Genomic DNA, 24527 nt, shown 5'->3' with positions numbered 1-24527 from the left:
GTTTTCTTAGTGTTGAGTTCGTCCTCGCGTGAGTCTGTCTTGATTACATAATCTTACATTTTTCACTCTCCTCCTTGATAAGATGAGATGACTTTGTTAAATTGTATACGATACAAAGCGAAAGTTCTTTATGGCTAGGTCCTTCTTCTTATCTCCCACCTTTATACATCCTTGAGTAACATGTTATCGATAGCTCCAATCCTTGTCTGTCTCTTTCGACTCTTTCCAAAGAATCCTAGCTTTTTTGTTCTTGGAAGCATGACTTATGGCAGCCTATCCCGAAAGCATGGAATCCTTACAAGACCTTCATCAGATTGTCGCTCCAGTGCTCTCACGTCTTGTATCTGCAAAGTGTGTGAAGCTCTCCTCTACTCTCACTCTCTTAAAGTTAGAATCTCTCATTCCTTTCTTTCAGATCACCAGTACGGGTTTCGCGGTGCACGAGGTACTGGTGACCTCTCATGTGTGACGCACTTTTCTGATCCTCCTCCCTCAGGAATTACGGTGAATCTTCTTTCTTTGTCCTCTACGTCTAAGTATTTGACAGGATGCGGCATATGTCTTTGCTATGGAAACTCCCTTCCTTTGGCTTCTCTACTTTTCTTCTGTTCTCTAATGCACGTCCTCCTCTCTGTTCCGTGGCTGTAGAGGCTGATAGAAAAATTCTCGCGTCTTATCCTTTCAGTGGAGGTGTTCCTCCAGGTTCGGTCTTTTCGCCAACGCTCTTTCTTCACTGTTTACTTCAACTCATTTTCCTCCCCTCCTGACCCCAGTACTCATATCTTGATCAGAGATCCTCTTTTAATCTGGGTTGTCGAAGCAGTAAACTGGTTATATTCAACAATGTAGCAATGCAGTGTCTGCCTATGTACCTTCCTAATTCTCGCCCATGTCCATATATCAAAACACTACAGTTTAGCCTCTCTGTAACATAAACATAATTGACCTAACCATATCCTCCACTTTATCCTGGAAACTCCATGTTATAAACTGTAGAATCTGCTTCCCAAAGCTGGGGCGTTGTATGGGTGCTACAATTATATTTCTCTACTTGCAGTTGTTCTATAACTGCGAGAGCCTAGCTCTCTCAACCGGAGTAGAATCAGAAGACTTCCACTATACTGATTCACTTCAACTATACCTCTCCCTTTAGCGCGATGTTGCGTCCCTCCCTCCGTCCCGTTAGCCTTCTGCTGGTGTCCACATCACTAAGGCTCACGCCTGGCTGCCGCTTCCTGCAGTTTGTAGACCAGTGACTATACGTTACTTAATCCTTCCCTTAAACAGCGAAGCTTGTACAAAATCTTTTCCTTCTTTCGTCTTCACCTCTTCCTCTCTCATCTGTGATGACAGCTTGAACTATATATTTTTGCCTGTACTGTGTCACCCACTGAAGAAGAAACAGTTTGTCCCAAGAAAACCACTTTTGTCTTTGTGTTATAGGTAATTGTCTTCACACACTGGACCGTTCTTTGTCGAGTTAATCTACCTTCAACCTGGAATGTGTCACATCCATCCGCGCTGCATATGATTTTGTCTCTGTAAGACTAAAGACATTACAAACGTTCCAGATTGCTTTGTTTGATGTTTTAACAACAATAAGGAGTTGATTCATTGTTTCGGGTTGTTGCCAAGAGTAAACGTTTAGTTAGCTGTCTTAAATAATAACTCTGGAAAGCTGGAACACAGTCGATGTAGGATGTTCCTGATTGGGCAGGACGTCTTGTTGTCTTCGGGGGAAACTTTGGCTGCAGCCAGTATCAGTCTCTGCCTATGTCCTTAAACAAACAGCTTTCACTGGTTATCACCTTTTTTTTATGGTAGATGACGTGGCACGGTCAACTGAATGCTTTTTTTGAGGCCATCTCGTTTATTCTCTCTCTCTCTCTCTCTCTCTCTCTCTCTCTCTCTCTCTCTCTCTCTCTCTCTCTCTCTCTCTCTCTCTCTCTCTCTCTATTCCATCTTAAGCCAGGTGCTCACTTTATCGACCCTCTCCTATTGGAGGCTGAACAGTTGGGTTTCATGCAGACGATCTGCCACTTCTAGAGACAAGAAAGTCTGGGAATCACAAAGTTTAGGTTCGCAGTGACAGGAATAGAGTAAATTGCTCTGTAGACATTTGGTGATGGAAGGAAGTTGACGATCAACGTCCTCTGGAAATTTACTTGTGATATAAGCAGCCGGTCCACCGTTCATAGTAGAACTTGGATTATTCAGATGAATAAAAAAAAGAGAGAAAAGAAAGTACACACCATTTTTTAAGGTCTTGTTCTTGTGTGGCGGATGAGCATCTGTTCCTTACAACATTCAAAGCCTCGTCGAATCTGGAAGCCCTCGGTTGAGACTCCCCGGATCTTGTGTTGGAGTCTGCAGTGATCACCAGGGGGGAAAAAATCACATACGAAATTTATATCTACTTTTCCACCACAAAGCTAAGTCATTGCAAACCATGTTACATGTAAAGATGCAGACCTTACGCACACACACACACAATATACCTCATATTTACAGCGTAACAAAGGCATTTCAGGCTATGTTCTCTTCTCATTCTGAAACTCTTAATGTACAGGATGGACATCCTGATGAAGACCAAGAACGTCGAGCCCATCGGGCCAGACCACCCGCTCATGCAGGGCTTCCAGAAGATGTGCCCGGGCAAGGACCCCGCCAACGGCGTGTTCCTGCAGATGGCCGAGTGCTCCAAGAGCCCGCGTACCTTAAAGTCACATCTCCCTCTCTCACTCCTGCCATCAGACATGGTGCGCACTGCCAAGGTATGTCTCATGGTCACTTATGATGAATGTTGGAAGAGTGTGCCTTGTAAAGGATCGGAACCTCCTTATAACCTGGATTGAGATCGGTCGTGCGATTACATGCAGGTTCTTCTACTCGACACCATCTACACGTCATTTCGTAGGACAACATCTGGTCCATCTACGTAAACCTGTTCTTATACGCATGAGCATTTACATGGTCCTAAGGTAAATGGTCTAACCTGTCTGGGATTCACTTATGCACCTGACATACAGAATACGGTTAAGAAGTTATAGAATTTACACACTGTAAAATATTGTACATTTACAAAAGGTATTATTTTTCTTCAGTGTCATACAGCTACCACACAGGTTTAGTGAAGATGTAAAATCTCTTCTCGGGGATTAATTTTGATGTATTCGTAATGAGAAATTTGGTCGTCAGGCAGCAGACAAATGTAGGGCTGCAGTACAGGTGCCCCAGTTATTTTTCTTCTGTGCAGTTGTGAACTGTATCTATAAGGGTCTTATTCAGCTTATTATGAATGACATGTCTCTTCTTCCACCTCTCATTTAGCCTGAGAGGAATCAGAAGCCTTCGACTATGTCATCTCTCCTCCTACCTTTTGCTCTCATCAACCATCCCCTTCCTTTTCCTGTGGTGTTGCTCCTCTCACCTTCTCTCTCTTAGGTATTCTGGTAATATTTACAGCCAACTGCTCTCATGAGTAGTCTGCTTGGATGCCAACCAACCCCTCTCAGTACCTGGACCTACATGTAGGATGTGTGGCCAGGTGCTTCTACCTGTAGTCAATGTAGAGATGAACCACATGAAGAATTGAGTGTTATGATACTTCCTTGTACAGCAAGACTGCAACTCCCAATCTGTCTTTTCCTCTCTCTATATATAACCTTTCCACCTGTGCTGGGCTCAGCAGACACTTAAGGAGCTCAAAGTAATCTCTTGCTGTGTATTATTTTGTCTCTGACCGTGTCTAACTTTTCAACAAATAAAGCCACAATCGAGAACACATTTTTGTCATGTCGGCTGCTATGAACAAAACAATACGACAAAGTCTCTTTTTTGTCCAGAGATACCTCTCGTATCTGTAGCCATGTATAGTAGAAAAATACAAGTGACCAAATTTCAGGTTGGTCAGGTAACCAGGTGACGGCTCAGGTAAAGGTTCCTGACATAATGCATTTAATACAGTCAGGCGAGAGGAGGAACCCATGTTGCTTTCGTTGGTGTGTGAGATGACTCCGTCATGAGCACGGGCTTCCCACAGGTTGTGACGTATACAGGGAAGATGGTTTACTTTCCAGGTCGTGTATATGGCCAGGAACCCCAAGGACGCTGTCGTCTCGTTCTTCCACCATTGCCGCATCTTCAAGAACCACGACTTTAAGGGAACCTTTGAGGAGTTTGTTCAGTACTTCTTGGACGACGACTGTAAGTCAATAGACTTTATTTTTGCAAGTTCTGTGTTTGTTCTCTGATATGAATGACTTATTTCTTTTGAAGATTTCTTAGATGCTTTTGAACTGCAGAGAATTTCTCTCTGTTCCGTGTAGTTGACGTTGTCCATATTCTGACAGATTAGGTTTGAGTGAGGTATCAGCTACTGCTAATCTAGATTTAATGCTCAACCTTTTGACGGCTGTCTTCCTCGGGAAAATTTATTCTCTTGTCAAAACGTTAAGAATTAAATCCTGATTAGTAAACTCGTAGTATTTCATTGCCACCTTACAACATGGCAATGCAAGGCTTCTGTGGGTGCGCTGGTCTGTGTAGGATCGTTCTATTATTCCCTGTGATAGATAGGCTAGTGACCAGTTGTAAACACCTTGGTGGCTGTGACTGAGAGATGTTTTAATTGGCTGATGAGGACGAAGATGCAGTTGGGATAAAAGTGGAAATGATGAGAAGCTTTAGTTACAGAGGCGTTGTATGATCTTGTCTTACGTAGGAATATATAGGTAGTAAGAAGCATGTTTCATCTACCTGTTTCCGCAGATATCTACGGCCCGTATTGGCTGCACCTGAAGGAGGCGTGGAAGCATCGGAGTCAACCCAATCTGCACTTCATGTTCTTCGAGGACCTGAAGGAGAACACCATAGAGGAACTGAAGAAGCTGGACGCCTTCCTTGGCACCAACCTGTCCCAGGAGCAGCTGGAGAAAGTGAGAGAACCATCTGAATCCTTCTGAATCACCCGTGAGAGTGAATAATTTTTCTAAACTAGTGGGATCAACCATGGAACAACTTGTGTTACCTGCTGTGCAGCAGAGTTATTGGTACGGATGAAAATAGCCTCAAAAGCCCAGTCCTCTGTTCTTAACGCTACCTCGCTAATGCGGGAAATGGCGAATAGTTTGAAAAAGAATATATATATATATATATATATATATATATATATATATATATATATATATATATATATTATCATAATATATGGCAATGAAGGGGACAAAGATGACAAGCTTTTGATAAGAGAAATGTTACCTTTCAACAACTTTATTTCTTTATTGAAATGAGAATTAGCTTCTTCTAAGGGATTTTTTACTAAGTTTAGAATATGTGTCATCATTTAGAAGATCATTCATTTTAGATAAATAGTTAATTTTGTCTAAAATCACAACAGTGTTAGTCTTATCTACTTTAGTAATATGTATATCCTTGTCTTTTTTTAAGGTGTTAATAGCTCTTATTAATCTTTTAGGGCAATTAGCTTTCACTAGTTTTGACAAACTGGCATACACTAAACCCTTACAGATATTAGTATCATCATTACTTAAATTACTGTATTTTTTGTAAATTACAAAAAGACCTTGTGACATCAACACAGCTGGCTTCTCTGTTAGAGCACACAAAGCTTAAACCATAGCCTAATGCACACAAGGAATCCTTATCTAGTTGTTTAGAGTAAACCATAGCCTAATGCACACAAGGAATCCTTATCTAGTTGTTTATTAGATAGGTTTACCACGAACCCACCTTTTGTGTATGCCAGTTTGTCAAAACCAGTGGAAGCTAATTGCCCTAAAAGATTCATAAGAGCTATTAACACCTTAAAAAAAGACAAGGATATACATATTACTAAAGCAGATAAGGCTAACACTCTTGTGATTTTAGACAAAAGTAACTACTTATCTAAAATGAATTATCTTCTAAATGATGACACAACATATTCTAAACTTAGTAAAAATCCCCTAGAAGCAGTTAGTTCTCATTTCAATAAAGAAATGAAGTTGTTGTTGAAAGGTAACATTTCTCTGATCAAAAGCTTGTCATCTTTGTCCCCTTCATTGCCATATATGTATGGACTTATCAAAACACATAAACAGAATTTTCCAGCAAGACCTATAGTGAGTTCAGTAGGCTCCATCACATATAAATATATATATATATATATATATATATTTTTTTTTTTTTTTTTTTTTATACTTTGTCGCTGTCTCCCGCGTTTGCGAGGTAGCGCAAGGAAACAGACGAAAGAAATGGCCCAACCCCCCCCCATACACATGTACATACACACGTCCACACACGCAAATATACATACCTACACAGCTTTCCATGGTTTACCCCAGACGCTTCACATGCCTTGCTTCAATCCACTGACAGCACGTCAACCCCTGTATACCACATGACTCCAATTCACTCTATTTCTTGCCCTCCTTTCACCCTCCTGCATGTTCAGGCCCCGATCACACAAAATCTTTTTCACTCCATCTTTCCACCTCCAATTTGGTCTCCCTCTTCTCCTCGTTCCCTCCACCTCCGACACATATATCCTCTTGGTCAATCTCTCCTCACTCATTCTCTCCATGTGCCCAAACCATTTCAAAACACCCTCTTCTGCTCTCTCAACCACGCTCTTTTTATTTCCCTGGGGATAGGGGAGAAAGAATACTTCCCACGTATTCCCTGCGTGTCGTAGAAGGCGACTAAAAGGGGAGGGAGCGGGTGGCTGGAAATCCTCCCCTCTCGTTTTTTTTTTAATTTTCCAAAAGAAGGAACAGAGAAGGGGGCCAGGTGAGGATATTCCCTCTAAGGCCCAGTCCTCTGTTCTTAACGCTACCTCGCTAATGCGGGAAATGGCGAATAGTATGAAAGAAAGAAAAATATATATATATATATATATATATATATATATATATATATATATATATATATATGGGTTTGGATGGTATTGCAGTGGAATTTATTAAAAAAGGGGGTGACTGTATTGTTGACTGGTTGGTAAGGTTATTTAATGTATGTATGATTCATGGTGAGGTGCCCCTGAGCATTGGCGGAATGCTTGCATAGTGCCATTGTACAAAGGCAAAGGGGATAAGAGTGAGTGCTCAAATTACAGAGGTATAAGTTTGTTGAGTATTCCTGGTAAATTATATGGGAGGGTATTGATTGAGAGGGTGAAGGCATGTACAGAGCATCAGATTGGGGAAGAGCAGTGTGGTTTCAGAAGTGGTAGAGGATGTATGGATCAGGTGTTTGCTTTGAAGAATGTATGTGAGAAATACTTAGAAAAGCAAATGGATTTATATGTAGCATTTATGGATCTGGAGAAGGCATATGATAGAGTTGATAGAGATGCTCTGTGGAAGGTATTAAGAATATATGGTGTGGGAGGCAAGTTGTTAGAAGCAGTGAAAAGTTTTTATCGAGGATGTAAGGCATGTGTACGTGTAGGAAGAGAGGAAAGTGATTGGTTCTCAGTGAATGTAGGTTTGCGGCAGGAGTGTGTGGTCTCCATGGTAGTTTAATTTGTTTATGGATGGGGTTGTTAGGGAGGTGAATGCAAGAGTTTTGGAAAGAGGGGCAAGTATGCAGTCTGTTGTGGATGAGAGAGCTTGGGAAGTGAGTCAGTTGTTGTTTGCTGATAATACAGCGTTGGTGGCTGATTCATGTGAGAAACTGCAGAAGCTGGTGACTGAGTTTGGTAAAGTGTGTGAAAGAAGAAAGTTGAGAGTAAATGTGAATAAGAGCAAGGTTATTAGGTACAGTAGGGTTGAGAGACAAGTCAATTGGGAGGTAAGTTTGAATGGAGAAAAACTGGAGGAAGTGAAGTGTTTTAGATATCTGGGAGTGGATTTGGCAGCGGATGGAACCATGGAAGCGGAAGTGAATCATAGGGTGGGGGAGTGGATGAAAATTCTGGGAGCCTTGAAGAATGTGTGGAAGTCGAGAACATTGTCTCGGAAAGCAAAAATGGGTATGTTTGAAGGAATAGTGGTTCCAACAATGTTGTATGGTTGCATGGCGTGGGCTATGGATAGAGTTGTGCGCCGGAGAGTGGATGTGCTGGAAATGAGATGTTTGAGGACAATATGTGGTGTGAGGTGGTTTGATCGAGTAAGTAATGTGAGGGTAAGAGAGATGTGTGGAAATAAAAAGAGTGTGGTTGAGAGAGCAGAAGAGGGTGTTTTGAAATGGTTTGGTCACATGGAGAGAATGAGTGAGGAAAGATTGACCAAGAGGATATATGTGTCAGAGGTGGAGGGAACAAGGAGAAGTGGGAGACCAAATTGGAGGTGGAAAGATGGAGTGAAAAAGATTTTGAGTGATCAGGGCCTGAACATGCAGGAGGGTGAAAGGCGGGCAAGGAATAGAGTGAATTGGAATGATGTGGTATACTGGGGTCGACGTGCTGTCAGTGGATTGAACCAGGGCATGTGAAGCGTCTGGGGTAAACCATGGAAAGTTGTGTGGGGCCTGGATGTGGAAAGGGAGCTGTGGTTTCGGTGCATTATTACATGAGAGCTAGAGACTGAGTGTGAACGAATGGGGCGTTTGTTGTCTTTTCCTAGCGCTACCTTGCACACATGAGGGGGAGGGTGTTGTTATTCTATGTGTGGCGAGGTGGCGATGGGAATGAATAAAGGCAGACTATGAATTATGTACATGTGTATATATGTATATGTCTGTGTGTGTATAGATATGTGTACATTGAGATGTATAGGTATGTATATTTGCGTGTGTGGATGTGTATGTATATACATGTGTATGTGGGTGGGTTGGGCCATTCTTTCGTCTGTTTCCTTGCTCTACCTCGCTAACGCGGGAGACAGCGACAAAGCAAAATAAATAGATAATGATATATAATTATATATGTATATATTAGGGTGTCTAAATGTGTATGGATGTAACCAAGATGAGAAAAAAGAGAGATAGGTAGTAAGTTTGAGGAAAGGAACCTGGATGTTTTGGCTCTGAGTGAAACGAAGCTCAAGGGTAAAGGGGAAGAGTGGTTTGGGAATGTCTTGGGAGTAAAGTCAGGGGTTAGTGAGAGGACAAGAGCAAGGGAAGGAGTAGCACTACTCCTGAAATAGGAGTAGTGGGAGTATGTGATAGAGTGTAAGAAAGTAAACGCTAGATTGATATGGTTAAAACTGAAAGTGGATGGAGAGAAATGGGTGATTATTGGTGCATATGCACTTGGGCATGAGAAGAAACTTTATGAGAGGCAAGTGTTTTGGGAGCAGCTGAGTGAGTGTGATAGTAGTTTTTATGCATGAGACCAGGTTATAGTGATGGGTGATTTGAATGCAAAGGTGAGTAATGTGGCAGTTGAGGGAATAATTGGTGTCCATGGGGTGTTCAGTGTTGTAAATGGAAATGGTGAAGAGCTTGTAGATTTATGTGGTGAAAAAGGACTGGTGATTGGGAATACCTGGTTTAAAAAGAGAGATATACATAAGTATACCTACGTAAGAAGGAGAGATGGCCAGAGAGCATTATTGGATTACGTGTAAATTGATAGGCACATGAAAGAGAGACTTTTGGATGTTAATGTGCTGAGAAGCGCAACTGGAGGGATGTCTGATCATAATCTTGTGGAGGCGAAGGTGAATATATGTAGAGGTTTTCAGAAAAGAAGAGAGAATGTTGGGGTGAAGAGAGTGGTGAGAGTAAGTGAGCTTAAGAGGGAAACTTGTGTGAGGAAGTACCAGGAGAGACTCAGTACAGAATGGAAAAAGGTGAGAACAAAGAACGTAAGGGAAGTGGGGGAGGAATGGGATGTATTTAGGGAAGCAGTGATGGCTTGCGCAAAAGGTGTGGCATGAGGAGCGTGGGAGGTGGGCAGATTAGAAAGGGTAGTGAGTGGTGGGATAAAGAAGTAAGATTATTAGTGAAAGAGAAGAGAGAGGCATTTGGACGATTTTTGCAGGGAAATAATGCAAATGAGTGGAAGATGTATAAAAGAAAGAGGCAGGAGGTCAAAAGAAAGGTGCAAGAGGTGAAAGAGAAAGCAAATGAGAGTTGGGGTGAGAGAGTATCATTGAATTTTAGAGAGAATAAAAAGATGTTTTGGAATGAGGTAAATAAAGTGTGTAAGACAAGGGAACAAATGGGAACATCAGTGAAGGGGGCTAGTGGGGAGGTGATAACAGGTAGTGGTGATGTGAGAAGGAGATGGAGTGAGTATTTTGAAGGTTTGTTGAATGTGTTTGATGATAGAGTGGCAGATATAGGGTGTTTTGGTCGAGGTGGTGTACAAAGTGAGAGGTTTAGGGAGAATGATTTGGTAAACAGAGAAGAGGTAGTAAAAGCTTAGTGGAAGATGAAAGCCGGGAAGGCAGCGTGTTTGGATGGTATTGCAGTGGAATTTATTAAAAAGATGGTATTGCAGTGGAATTTATTAAAAAAGGGGGTGACTGTATTGTTGACTGGTTGGTAAGGTTATTTAATGTATGGATGACTCATGGTGAGGTGCCTGAGGATTGGCGGAATGCTTGCATAGTGCCATTGTACAAAGGGAAAGGGGATAAGAGTGAGTGCTCAAATTACTGAGGTATAAGTTTGTTGAGTATTCCTGGGAAATTATATGGGAGGGTATTGATTGAGAGGGTGAAGGCATGTACAGAGTATCAGATATATTATTATTTTTTTTCATTTTGCTTTGTCGCTGTCTCCCACGTTAGCAAGGTAGTGCAAGGAAACAGATGAAAGAATGGCCCAACCCACCAACATACACATGTATATACATACACCTCCACACACAGCACATATACATACCTGTACATTTCAATGTATACATATATATACACACACAGACATATACATATATACCCATGTACATAATTCATACTGTGTGCCTTCATTCATTTATTCATCCCCATCGCCACCCTGCCACACATGGAATAACAACACCCTCCCCCCTCATGTGTGCGAGGTAGCACTAGGAAAAGACAACAAAGGCTCCATTTGTTCACACTCAGTCTCTAGCTGTCATGTAATAATGCACCGAAACCACAGCTCCTTTTCCACATCCAGGCCCCACAGAACTTTCCATGGTTTACCCCAGACGCTTCACATGCTGTGGTTCAATCCTTTGACAGCTTGTCGACCCCGGTATACCACATCGTTCCAATTCACTCTATTCCTTGCATGCCTTTCACCCTCCTGCATGTTCATTCCCCGATCACTCAAAATCTTTTTCACTCCATCCTTCCACCTCCAATTTGGTCTCCCACTTCTCATTCCCTCCATCTCTGACACATATATCCTGTTGGTCAATCTTTCCTCACTCATTCTCTCCATGTGACCGAACCATTTCAAAACACCCTCTTCTGCTCTCTCACCCACACTCTTTTTATTACCACACATCTCTCTTACCCTATTATTACTTACTTGATCAAACCAGCTCACACCACATATTGTCCTCAAACATCCCATTTCCAGCACATCCACCCTCCTGTGCACAACTCTATCCATAGCCCACGCCTTGCAACCATACAACATTGTTGGAACCACTATTCCTTCAAACATACCCATTTTTGCTTTCCGAGATAATGTTGAAAAAGATATATATATATATATATCCCTGGGGATAGGGGAGAAAGAATACTTCCCACGCATTCCTCACGTATCGTAGAAGGTGACTAAAGAGGACGGGAGTGGGGGGCCAGAAACCCTTCCCTCCTTGTATTTTGACTTTCTAAAAGGGGAAACAGGAGGAGACACGCGGGGAGTGCTCATCCTCCTCGAAGGCTCAGATTGGGGTGTCTAAATGTGTGTGGATGTAACCAAGATGAGAAAAAAGGAGAGATAGGTAGTATGTTTGAGGAAAGGAAACTGGATGTTTTGGCTCTAAGTGAAACGAAGCTCAAGGGTAAAGGGGAAGAGTGGTTTGGGAATGTCTTGGGAGTAAAGTCAGGGGTTAGTGAGAGGACAAGAGCAAGGGAAGGAGTAGCACTACTCCTGAAACAGGAGTTGTGGGAGTATGTGATAGAGTGTGAGAAAGTAAATTCTAGATTGATATGGGTAAAACTGAAAGTTGATAGAGAGAGATGGGTGATTATTGGTGCATATGCACCTGGGCATGAGAGGAAAGATCATGAGAGGCAAGTGTTTTGGGAGCAGCTGAATGAGTGTGTTAGTGGTTTTGATGCACAAGATCGGGTTATAGTGATGGGTGATTTGAATGCAAAGGTGAGTAATGTGGCAGTTGAGGGAATAATTGGTATACATGGGGTGTTCAGTGTTGTAAATGGAAATGGTGAAGAGCTTGTAGATTTATGTGCTGAAAAAGGACTGGTGATTGGGAATACCTGGTTTAAAAAGAGAAATATACATAAGTATACGTATGTAAGTAGGAGGGATGGCCAGAGAGTGCTATTGGATTACGTGTTAATTGATAGGTGCGCGAAAGAGAGACTTTTGGATGTTAATGTGCAGAGAGGTGCAACTGGAGGGATGTCTGATTATTATCTTGTGGAGGCGAAGGTGAAGATTTGTAGAGGTTTTCAGAAAAGAAGAGAGAATGTTGGGGTGAAGAGAGTGGTGAGAGTAAGTGAGCTTGGGAAGGAGACTTGTGCGAGGAAGTACCAGGAGAGACTGAGTACAGAATGGAAAAAGGTGAGAACAAAGGAGGTAAGGGGAGTGGGGTAGGAATGGGATGTATTTAGGGAAGCAGTGATGGCTTGCACGAAAGATGCTTGTGGTATGAGAAGCGTGGGAGGTGTGTTGATTAGAAAGAGTAGTGAGTGGAGGGATGAAGAAATAAGATTATTAGTGAAAGAGAAGAGAGAGGCATTTGGACAATTTTTGCAGGGAAAAAATGAAAATGAGTGGGAGATGTATAAAGAAAGAGGCAGGAGGTCAAGAGAAAGGTGCAAGAGGTGAAAAAGAGGGCAAATGAGAGTTGGGGTGAGAGAGTATCATTAAATTTTAGGGAGAATAAAAAGATGTTTTGGAAGGAGGTAAATAAATTGCGTAAGACAAGGGAGCAAATGGGAACTTCAGTGAAGGGGGCTAATGGGGAGGTGATAACAAGTAGTGGTGATGTGAGAAGGAGATGGAGTGAGTATTTTGAAGGTTTGTTGAATGTGTTTGATGATAGATTGGCAGATATAGGGTGTTTTGGTCGAGGTGGTGTGCAAAGTGAGAGGGTTAGGGAAGATGATTTGGTAAACAGAGAAGAGGTAGTAAAAGCTTTGCGGAAGATGAAAGCCAGCAAGGCAGCAGGTTTGGATGGTATTGCAGTGGAATTTATTAAAAAAGGGGGTGACTGTATTGCTGACTGGTTGGTAAGGTTATTTAATGTATGTATGATTCATGGTGAGGTGCCTGAGGATTGGCGGAATGCTTGCATAGTACCATTGTACAAAGTGAAAGGGGATAAGAGTGAGTGCTGTATGATTCATGGTGAGGTGCCTGAGGATTGGCGGAATGCTTGCATAGTACCATTGTACAAAGTGAAAGGGGATAAGAGTGAGTGCTCAAATTACAGAGGTATAAGTTTGTTGAGTATTCCAGGTAAATTATATGGGAGGGTATTGATTGAGAGGGTGAAGGCATGTACAGAGCATCAGATTGGGGATGAGCAGTGTGGTTTCAGAAGTGGTAGAGGATGTGTGGATCAGGTGTTTGCTTTGAAGAATGTATGTGAGAAATACTTAGAAAAGCAAATGGATTTGTATGTAGCATTTATGGATCTGGAGAAGGCATATGATATAGTTGATAGAGATGCTCTGTGGAAGGTATTAAGAATATATGGTGTGGAAGGCAAGTTGTTAAAGCAGTGAAAAGTTTTTATCGAGGATGTAAGGCATGTGTACGTGTAGGAAGAGAGGAAAGCGATTGGTTCTCAGTGAATGTAGGTTTGCGGCAGGGGTGTGTGATGTCTCCATGGTTGTTTAATTTGTTTATGGATGGGGTTGTTAGGGAGGTGAATGCAAGAGTTTTGAAAAGAGGGGCAAGTATGCAGTCTGTTGTGGATGAGAGAGCTTGGGAAATGAGTCAGTGTTTGTTTGCTGATGATACAGCGTTGGTGGCTGATTCATGTGAGAAGCTGCTGAAACTGGTGACTGAGTTTGGTAAAGTGTGTGAAAGAAGAAAGTTAAGAGTAAATGTGAATAAGAGCAAGGTTATTAGGTACAGTAGGGTTGAGGGTCAAGTCAATTGGGAGGTAAGTTTGAATGGAGAAAAAGTGGAGGAAGTAAAGTGTTTTAGATATCTGGGAATGGATCTGGCAGCGGACGGAACCATGGAAGCGGAAGTGAATCATAGGGTGGGGGAGGGGGCAAAAATTCTGGGAGTGTTGAAGAATGTTTGGAATTCGAGAACATTATCTCGAAAAGCAAAAATGGGTATGTTTGAAGGAATAGTGGTTCCAACAATGTTGTATGGTTGCGAGGTGTGGACTATGGATAGGGATGTGCTGGAAATGAGATGTTTGAGGACAATATGTTGTGTGAGGTGGTTTGATCGGGTAAGTAATGCAAGGGTAAGAGAGATGTGTAGAAATAAAAAGAGTGTGGTTGAGAGAGCAGAAGAGGGTGTTTTGAAATGGTTTGGTCACCTGGAGAGAATGAGTGAGGAAAGATTGACCAAGAGGATATATGTGTCAGAGGCGGGGGGAACGAGGAGAAGTGGGAGACCAAATTAGAGGTGGAAAGATGGAGTGAAAAAGATTTTGAGTGATTGGGGCCTGAACATGCAGGTGGGTGAAAGGCGTGCAAGGAATAGAGTGAATTGGAACGATGTGGTATACCGGGGTCGACGTGCTGTCAATGGATTGAACCAGGGCATGTGAAGCGTCTGGGGTAAACCATGGAAAGTTCTGTGGGGCCTGGATGTGGAAAAGGAGCTGTGGTTTCGGTGCATTATTACATGACAGCTATAGACTGAGTGTGAACGAATGGGGTCTTTATTGTCCTTTCGTAGCGTTACCTCACACATGAGAGGGGAGGGGGTTGTTATTCCATGTGTGGCGAGGTGGCGGTGGAAATAAATAAAGGCAGACAGTATGAATTATGTACATGTGTATATATGTATATGTCTGTGTGCGTATATATATGTGTACATTGAGATGTATAGGTATGTATATTTGCATGTGTGGATGTGTATGTGGGTGGGTTGGGCCATTCTTTCGTCTGTTTCCTTGCGCTACCTCGCTAACGCGGGAAACGCGATAAAGAAAAAAATATATATATTTTTTTTTTTTTTTTTTTTTATACCTCGTCGCTGTCTCCCGCGGTTGCGAGGTAGCGCAAGGGAACAGACGAAAGAAATGGCCCAACCCCCCCCATACACATGTACATACACACGTCCACACACGCAAATATACATACCTACACAGCTTTCCATTATTTACCCCGGACGCTTCACATGCCTTGATTCAATCCACTGACAGCACGTCAACCCCTGTATACCACATCGCTCCAATTCACTCTATTCCTTGCCCTCCTTTCACCCTCCTGCATGTTCAGGCCCCGATCACACAAAATCGTTTTCACTCCATCTTTCCACCTCCAATTTGGTCTCCCTCTTCTCCTCGTTCCCTCCACCTCCGACACATATATCCTCTTTGTCAATCTTTCCTCACTCATTCTCTCCATGTGCCCAAACCATTTCAAAACACCCTCTTCTGCTCTCTCAACCACGCTCTTTTTATTTCCACACATCTCTCTTACCCTTACGTTACTTACTCGATCAAACCACCTCACACCACACATTGTCCTCAAACATCTCATTTCCAGCACATCCATCCTCCTGCGCACAACTCTATCCATAGCCCACGCCTCGCAACCATACAACATTGTTGGAACCACTATTCCTTCAAACATACCCATTTTTGCTTTCCGAGATAATGTTCCCGATTTCCACACATTTTTCAAGGCTCCCAAAATTTTCGCCCCCTCCCCCACCCTATGATCCACTTCCGCTTCCATGGTTCCATCCGCTGACAGATCCACTCCCAGATATCTAAAACACTTCACTTCCTCCAGTTTTTCTCCATTCAAACTCACCTCCCAATTGACTTGACCCTCAACCCTACTGTACCTAATAACCTTGCTCTTATTCACATTTACTCTTAACTTTCTTCTTCCACACACTTTACCAAACTCCGTCACCAGCTTCTGCAGTTTCTCACATGAATCCGCCACCAGCGCTGTATCATCAGCGAACAACAACTGACTCACTTCCCAAGCTCTCTCATCCCCAACAGACTTCATACTTGCCCCTCTTTCCAAGACTCTTGCATTTACCTCCCTAACAACCCCATCCATAAACAAATTAAACAACCATGGAGACATCACACACCCCTGCCGCAAACCTACATTCACTGAGAACCAATCACTTTCCTCTCTTCCTACACGTACACATGCCTTACATCCTCGATAAAAACTTTTCACTGCTTCTAACAACTTGCCTCCCACACCACACACTCTCAACACCTTCCACAGAGCACCTCTATCAACTCCATCATATGCCCTCTCTATATAGATTTATGTAGATTTATGTGCTGAAAAAGGACTGATGATTGGGAATACCTGGTTTAAAAAGCGAGATATACATAAGTATACTTATGTAAGTAGGAGAGATGGCCAGAGATCGTTATTGGATTACGTGTTAATTGACATGCGTGCGAAAGAGAGACTTTTGGATGTTAATGTGCTGAGAGGTGCAACTGGAGGGATGTCTGATCATTATCTTGTGGAGGCTAAGGTGAAGATTTGTATGGGTTTTCAGAAAAGAAGAGTGAATGTTGGGGTGAAGAGGGTGGTGAGAGTAAGTGAGCTTGAGAAGGAGACCTGTGTGAGGAAGTACCAGGAGAGACTGAGTACAGAATGGAAAAAGGTGAGAACAATGGAAGTAAGGGGAGTGGGGGAGGAATGGGATGTATTTAGGGAATCGGTGATGGATTGCGCAAAAGATGCTTGTGGCATGAGAAGAGTGGGAGGTGGGTTGATTAGAAAGGGTAGTGAGTGGTGGGATGAAGAAGTAAGAGTATTAGTGAAAGAGAAGAGAGAGGCATTTGGACGATTTTTGCAGGGAAAAAATGCAATTGAGTGGGAGATATATAAAAGAAAGAGACAGGAGGTCAAGAGAAAGGTGCAAGAGGTGAAAAAAAGGGCAAATGAGAGTTGGGGTGAGAGAGTATCATTAAATTTTAGGGAGAATAAAAAGATGTTCTGGAAGGAGGTAAATAAAGTGCGTAAGACAAGGGAGCAAATGGGAACTGCGGTGAAGGGCGCAAGTGGGGAGGTGATAACAAGTAGGGGTGATGTGAGAAGGAGATGGAGTGAGTATTTTGAAGGTTTGTTGAATGTGTTTGATGATAGAGTGGCAGATATAGGGTGTTTTGGTCGAGGTGGTGTGCAAAGTGAGAGGGTTAGGGAAAATGATTTGGTAAACAGAGAAGAGGTAGTGAAAGCTTTGCGGAAGATGAAAGCCGGCAAGGCAGCAGGTTTGGATGGTATTGCAGTGGAATTTATTAAAAAAGGGGGTGACTGTATTGTTGACTGGTTGGTAAGGTTATTTAATGTATGTATGACTCATGGTGAGGTGCCTGAGGATTGGCGGAATGCGTGCATAGTGCCATTGTACAAAGGCAAAGGGGATAAGAGTGAGTGCTCAAATTACAGAGGTATAAGTTTGTTGAGTATTCCTGGTAAATTATATGGGAGGGTATTGATTGAGAGGGTGAGGGCATGTACAGAGCATCAGATTGGGGAAGAGCAGTGTGGTTTCAGAAGTGGTAGAGGATGTGTGGATCAGGTGTTTGCTTTGAAGAATGTATGTGAGAAATACTTAGAAAAGCAAATGGATTTGTATGTAGCATTTATGGATCTGGAGAAGGCATATGATAGAGTTGATAGAGATGCTCTGTGGAAGGTATTAAGAATATATGGTGTGGGAGGAAAGTTGTTAGAAGCAGTGAAAAGTTTTTATCGAGGATGTAAGGCATGTGTACGTGTAGGAAGAGAGGAAAGTGATTGGTTCTCAGTGAATGTAGGTTTGCAGCAGGGGTGTGTGATGTCTCCATGGTTGTTTAATTTGTTTATGGATGGGGTTGTTAGGGAGGTAAATGCAAGAGTTTTGGAAAGAGGGGCAAGTATGAAGTCTGTTGGGGATGAGAGAGCTTGGGAAGTGAGTCAGTTGTTGTTCGCTGATGATACAGCGCTGGTGGCTGATTCATGTGAGAAACTGCAGAAGCTGGTGACTGAGTTTGGAAAAGTGTGTGGAAGAAGAAAGTTAAGAGTAAATGTGAATAAGAGCAAGGTTATTAGGTACAGTAGGGTTGAGGGTCAAGTCAATTGGGAGGTGAGTTTGAATGGAGAAAAACTGGAGGAAGTGAAGTGTTTTAGATATCTGGGAGTGGATCTGGCAGCGGATGGAACCATGGAAGCGGAAGTGGATCATAGGGTGGGGGAGGGGGCGAAAATCCTGGGGGCCTTGAAGAATGTGTGGAAGTCGAGAACATTATCTCGGAAAGCAAAAATGGGTATGTTTGAAGGAATAGTGGTTCCAACAATGTTGTATGGTTGCGAGGCGTGGGCTATGGATAGAGTTGTGCGCAGGAGGATGGATGTGCTAGAAATGAGATGTTTGAGGACAATGTGTGGTGTGAGGTGGTTTGATCGAGTGAGTAACGTAAGGGTAAGAGAGATGTGTGGAAATAAAAAGAGCGTGGTTGAGAGAGCAGAAGAGGGTGTTTTGAAGTGGTTTGGGCACATGGAGAGGATGAGTGAGGAAAGATTGACCAAGAGGATATATGTGTCGGAGGTGGAGGGAACAAGGAGAAGAGGGAGACCAAATTGGAGGTGGAAAGATGGAGTGAAAAAGATTTTGTGTGATCGGGGCCTGAACATGCAGGAGGGTGAAAGGAGGGCAAGAAATAGAGTGAATTGGAGCGATGTGGTATACCGGGGTTGACGTGCTGTCAGTGGATTGAAGCAAGGCATGTGAAGCGTCTGGGGTAAACCATGGAAAGCTGTGTAGGTATGTATATTTGCGTGTGTGGACGTATGTATATACATGTGTATGGGGGGGGCATTTCTTTCGTCTGTTTCCTTGCGCTACCTCGCAAACGCGGGAGACAGCGACAAAGTATAATAACAAAAAAAAAAATAATATGTATATATATATATATATATATATATATATATATATATATATATATATATATATATTTTTTTTTTTTTTTTTTTTATACTTTGTCGCTGTCTCCTGCGTTTGCGAGGTAGCGCAAGGAAACATACGAAAGAAATGGCCCAACCCCCCCCCCATACACATGTACATACACACGTCCACACACGCAAATATACATACCTACACAGCTTTCCATGGTTTACCCCAGACGCTTCACATGCCTTGATTCAATCCACTGACAGCACGTCAACCCCTGTATACCACATCGCTCCAATTCACTCTATTCCTTGCCCTCCTTTCACCCTCCTGCATGTTCAGGCCCCGATCACACAAAATCTTTTTCACTCCATCTTTCCACCTCCAATTTGGTCTCCCTCTTCTCCTCGTTCCCTCCACCTCCGACACATATATCCTCTTGGTCAATCTTTCCTCACTCATTCTCTCCATGTGCCCAAACCATTTCAAAACACCCTCTTCTGCTCTCTCAACCACGCTCTTTTTATTTCCACACATCTCTCTTACCCTTACGTTACTTACTCGATCAAACCACCTCACACCACACATTGTCCTCAAACATCTCATTTCCAGCACATCCATCCTCCTGCGCACAACTCTATCCATAGCCCACGCCTCGCAACCATACAGCATTGTTGGAACCACTATTCCTTCAAACATACCCATTTTTGCTTTCCGAGATAATGTTCTCGACTTCCACACATTTTTCAAGGCTCCCAAAATTTTCACCCCCTCCCCCACCCTATGATCCACTTCCGCTTCCATGGTTCCATCCGCTGACAGATCCACTCCCAGATATCTAAAACACTTCACTTCCTCCAGTTTTTCTCCATTCAAACTCACCTCCCAATTGACTTGACCCTCAACCCTACTGTACCTAATAACCTTGCTCTTATTCACATTCACTCTTAACTTTCTTCTTCCACACACTTTACCAAACTCAGTCACCAGCTTCTGCAGTTTCTCACATGAATCAGCCACCAGCACTGTATCATCAGCGAACAACAACTGACTCACTTCCCAAGCTCTCTCATCCCCCACAGACTTCATACTTGCCCCTCTTTCCAGGACTCTTGCATTTACCTCCCTAACAACCCCATCCATAAACAAATTAAACAACCATGGAGACATCACACACCCCTGCCGCAAACCTACATTCACTGAGAACCAATCACTTTCCTCTCTTCCTACACGTACACATGCCTTACATCCTCGATAAAAACTTTTCACTGCTTCTAACAACTTGCCTCCCACACCATATATTCTTAATACCTTCCACAGAGTATCTCTATCAACTCTATCATATGCCTTCTCCAGATCCATAAATGCTACATACAAATCCATTTGCTTTTCTAAGTATTTCTCACATACATTCTTCAAAGCAAACACCTGATCCACACATCCTCTACCACTTCTGAAACCGCACTGTTCTTCCCCAATCTGATGCTCTGTACATGCCTTCACCCTCTCAATCAATACCCTCCCATATAATTTACCAGGAATACTCAACAAACTTATACCTCTGTAATTTGAGCACTCACTCTTATCCCCTTTGCCTTTGTACAATGGCACTATGCACGCATTCCGCCAATCCTCAGGCACCTCACCATGAGTCATACATACATTAAATAACCTTACCAACCAGTCAACAATACAGTCACCCCCTTTTTTAATAAATTCCACTGCAATACCATCCAATCCTGCTGCCTAGCCGGCTTTCATCTTCCACAAAGCTTTTACTACCTCTTCTCTGTTTACCAAATCATTTTCCCTAACCCTCTCACTTTGCACATCACCTCGACCAAAACACCCTATATCTGCCACTCTGTCATCAGACACATTCAACAAACCTTCAAAATACTCATTCCATCTCCTTCTCACATCACCACTACTTGTTATCACCTCCCCATTTACGCCCTTCACTGAAGTTCCCATTTGCTCCCTTGTCTTACGCACCCTATTTACCTCCTTCCAGAACATCTTTTTATTCTCCCTAAAATTTACTGATAGTCTCTCACCCCAACTCTCATTTGCCCTTTTTTCACCTCTTGCACCTTTCTCTTGACCTCCTGTCTCTTTCTTTTATACTTCTCCCACTCAATTGCATTTTTTCCCTGCAAAAATCGTCCAAATGCCTCTCTCTTCTCTTTCACTAATACTCTTACTTCTTCATCCCACCACTCACTACCCTTTCTAAACAGCCCACCTCCCACTCTTCTCATGCCACAAGCATCTTTTGCGCAATCCATCACTGATTCCCTAAATACATGTAAGAAAGTAAATTCTCGATTAATATGGGTAAAATTGAAAGTTGATGGAGAGAGGTGGGTGATTATTGGTGCATATGCACCTGGGCATGAGAAGAAAGATCATGAGAGGCAAGTGTTTTGGGAGCAGCTGAATGAGTGTGTTAGCGGTTTTGATGCACGAGACCGGGTTATAGTGATGGGTGATTTGAATGCAAAGGTGAGTAATGTGGCAGTTGAGGGAATAATTGGTATGCATGGGGTGTTCAGTGTTGTAAATGGAAATGGTGAAGAGCTTGTAGATTTATGTGCTGAAAAAGGACTGATGATTGGGAATACGTGGTTTAAAAAGCGAGATATACATAAGTATACTTATGTAAGTAGGAGAGATGGCCAGAGAGCGTTATTGGATTACGTGTTAATTGACAGGCGTGCGAAAGAGAGACTTTTGGATGTTAATGTGCTGAGAGGTGCAACTGGAGGGATGTCTGATCATTATCTTGTGGAGGCTAAGGTGAAGATTAGTATGGGTTTTCAGAAAAGAGGAGTGAATGTTGGGGTGAAGAAGGTGGTGAGAGTAAGTGAGCTTGGGAAGGAGACCTGTGTGGGGAAGTACCAGGAGAGACTGTGTACAGAATGGAAAAAGGTGAGAACAATGGAAGTAAGGGGAGTGGGGGAGGAATATATATATATATATATATATATATATATATATATATATATATATATATATAAGAGCAAGGTTATTAGGTACAGTAGGGTTGAGGGTCAAGTCAATTGGGAGGTAAGTTTGAATGGAGAAAAACTCGAGGAAGTAAAGTGTTTTAGATATCTGGGAGTGGATCTGGCAGCGGATGGAACCATGGAAGCGGAAGTGGATCATAGGGTGGGGGAGGCGGGCGAAAATGCTGGGAGCCTTGAAGAATGTGTGGAAGTCGAGAACATTATCTCGTAAAGCAAAAATGGGTATGTTTGAAGGAATAGTGGTTCCAACAATGTTGTATGGTTGCGAGGCGTGGGCTATGGATAGAGTTCTGCGCAGGAGGATGGATGTGCTGGAAATGAGATGTTTGAGGACAATGTGTGGTGTGAGGTGGTTTGATCGAGTAAGTAACGTAAGCGTAAGAGAGATGTGTGGAAATAAAAAGAGCGTGGTTGAGAGAGCAGAAGAGGGTGTTTTGAAATGGTTTGGGCACATAGAGAGAATGAGTGAGGAAAGATTGACCAAGAGGATATATGTGTCGGAGGTGGAGGGAACGAGGAGAAGTGGGAGACCAAATTGGAAGTGGAAAGATGGAGTGAAAAAGATTTTGTGTGATCGGGGCCTGAACATGCAGGAGGGTGAAAGGAGGGCAAGGAATAGAGTGAATTGGATCGATGTGGTATACCGGGGTTGACGTGCTATCAGTGGGTTGAATCCGGGCATGTGAAGCGTCTGGGGTAAACCATGGAAAGCTGTGTAGGTATTTATATTTGCATGTGTGGACGTATGTATATACATGTGTATGGGGGTGGGTTGGGCCATTTTTTTCGTCTGTTTCCTTGCGCTACCTCGCAAACGCGGGAGACAGCGGCAAAAAAAAGAAAAAAAATATATATATATATATATTATATATATTAATATTTTGCTTTGTCGCTGTCTCCCGCGTTTGTGAGGTAGCACAAGGAAACAGACGAAAGAAATGGCCCAACCCACCCCCATACACAATGTATACACACACACACGTCCACACACGCAAATATACATACCTATACATCTCAATGTACACATATATATACATACACAGACACACACATATATACCCATGCACATAATTCACACTGTCTGCCCCCATTCACTCCCATCACCACCTCGCCACACATGGAATACCATCCCCCTCCCCCCTTCATGTGTGCGAGGTAGCACTAGAAAAGACAACAAAGGCCCCATTTGTTCACACTCTAGCTGCCATGCAATAATGCCCGAAACCACAGCTCCCTTTCCACATCCAGGCCCCACACAACTTTCCATGGTTTACCCCAGACGCTTCAAATGCCCTTATTCAATCCACTGACAACACGTCAACCCCGGTATACCACATCGATCCAATTCACTCTACTCCTTGCCCCCCTTTCACCCTCCTGCATGTTCAGGCCCCGATCACACAAAATCTTTTTCACTCCATCTTTCCACCTCCAATTTGGTCTCCCACTTCTCCTCGTTCCCTCCACCTCTGACACATATATCCTCTTGGTCAATCTTTCCTCACTCATTCTCTCCATGTGCCCAAACCATTTCAAAACACCCTCTTCTGCTCTCTCAACCACGCTCTTTTTCTTTCCACACATCTCTCTTACCCTTACATTACTTACTCGATCAAACCACCTCACACCACACATTGTCCTCAAACATCTCATTTCCAGCACATCCACCCTCCTGCGCACAACTCTATCCATAGCCCACGCCTCGCAACCATACAACATTGTTGGAACCACTATTCCTTCAAACATACCCATTTTGCTTTCCGAGATAATGTTCTCGACTTCCACAGGTTCTTCAAGGCTCCCAGGATTTTCGCCCCCTCCCCCACCCTATGATTCACTTCCACTTCCATGGTTCCATCCGCTGCCAGATCCACTCCCAGATATCTAAAACACTTTACTTCCTCGAGTTTTTCTCCATTCAAACTAACCTCCCAATTGACTTGACCCTCAACCCTACTGAACCTAATAACCTTGCTCTTATTCACATTTACTCTTAACTTTCTTCTTTCACACACTTTACCAAACTCAGTCACCAGCTTCTGCAGTTTCTCACATGAATCAGCCACCAGCGCTGTATCATCAGCAAACAACAACTGTCTCACTTCCCAAGCTCTCTCATCCACAACAGACTTCATACTTGCCCCTCTTTCCAAAACTCTTGCATTCACCTCCCTAACAACCCCATCCATAATCAAATTAAACAACCATGGAGACATCACACACCCCTGCCGCAAACCTACATTCACTGAGAACCAATCACTTTCCTCTCTTCCTACACGTACACATGCCTTACATCCTCGATAAAAACTTTTCACTGCTTCTAACAACTTGCCTCCCACACCATATATTCTTAATACCTTCCACAGAGCATCTCTATCAACT

The 24527-nt window shown here is 42.9% G+C and overlaps 1 pseudogene; it reads left to right on the top strand.

The window, feature by feature from the left end:
• LOC139766215 (sulfotransferase 1C4-like) overlaps nt 1–24527 on the top strand; it is a 43849-nt pseudogene that overhangs the window by 12767 nt on the left and 6555 nt on the right.

Source organism: Panulirus ornatus, chromosome 57 (assembly GCF_036320965.1).
Source record: "Panulirus ornatus isolate Po-2019 chromosome 57, ASM3632096v1, whole genome shotgun sequence".
Lineage (NCBI taxonomy): Eukaryota > Metazoa > Arthropoda > Malacostraca > Decapoda > Palinuridae > Panulirus > Panulirus ornatus.
This window is presented reverse-complemented; position numbering and strand designations above follow the sequence as displayed.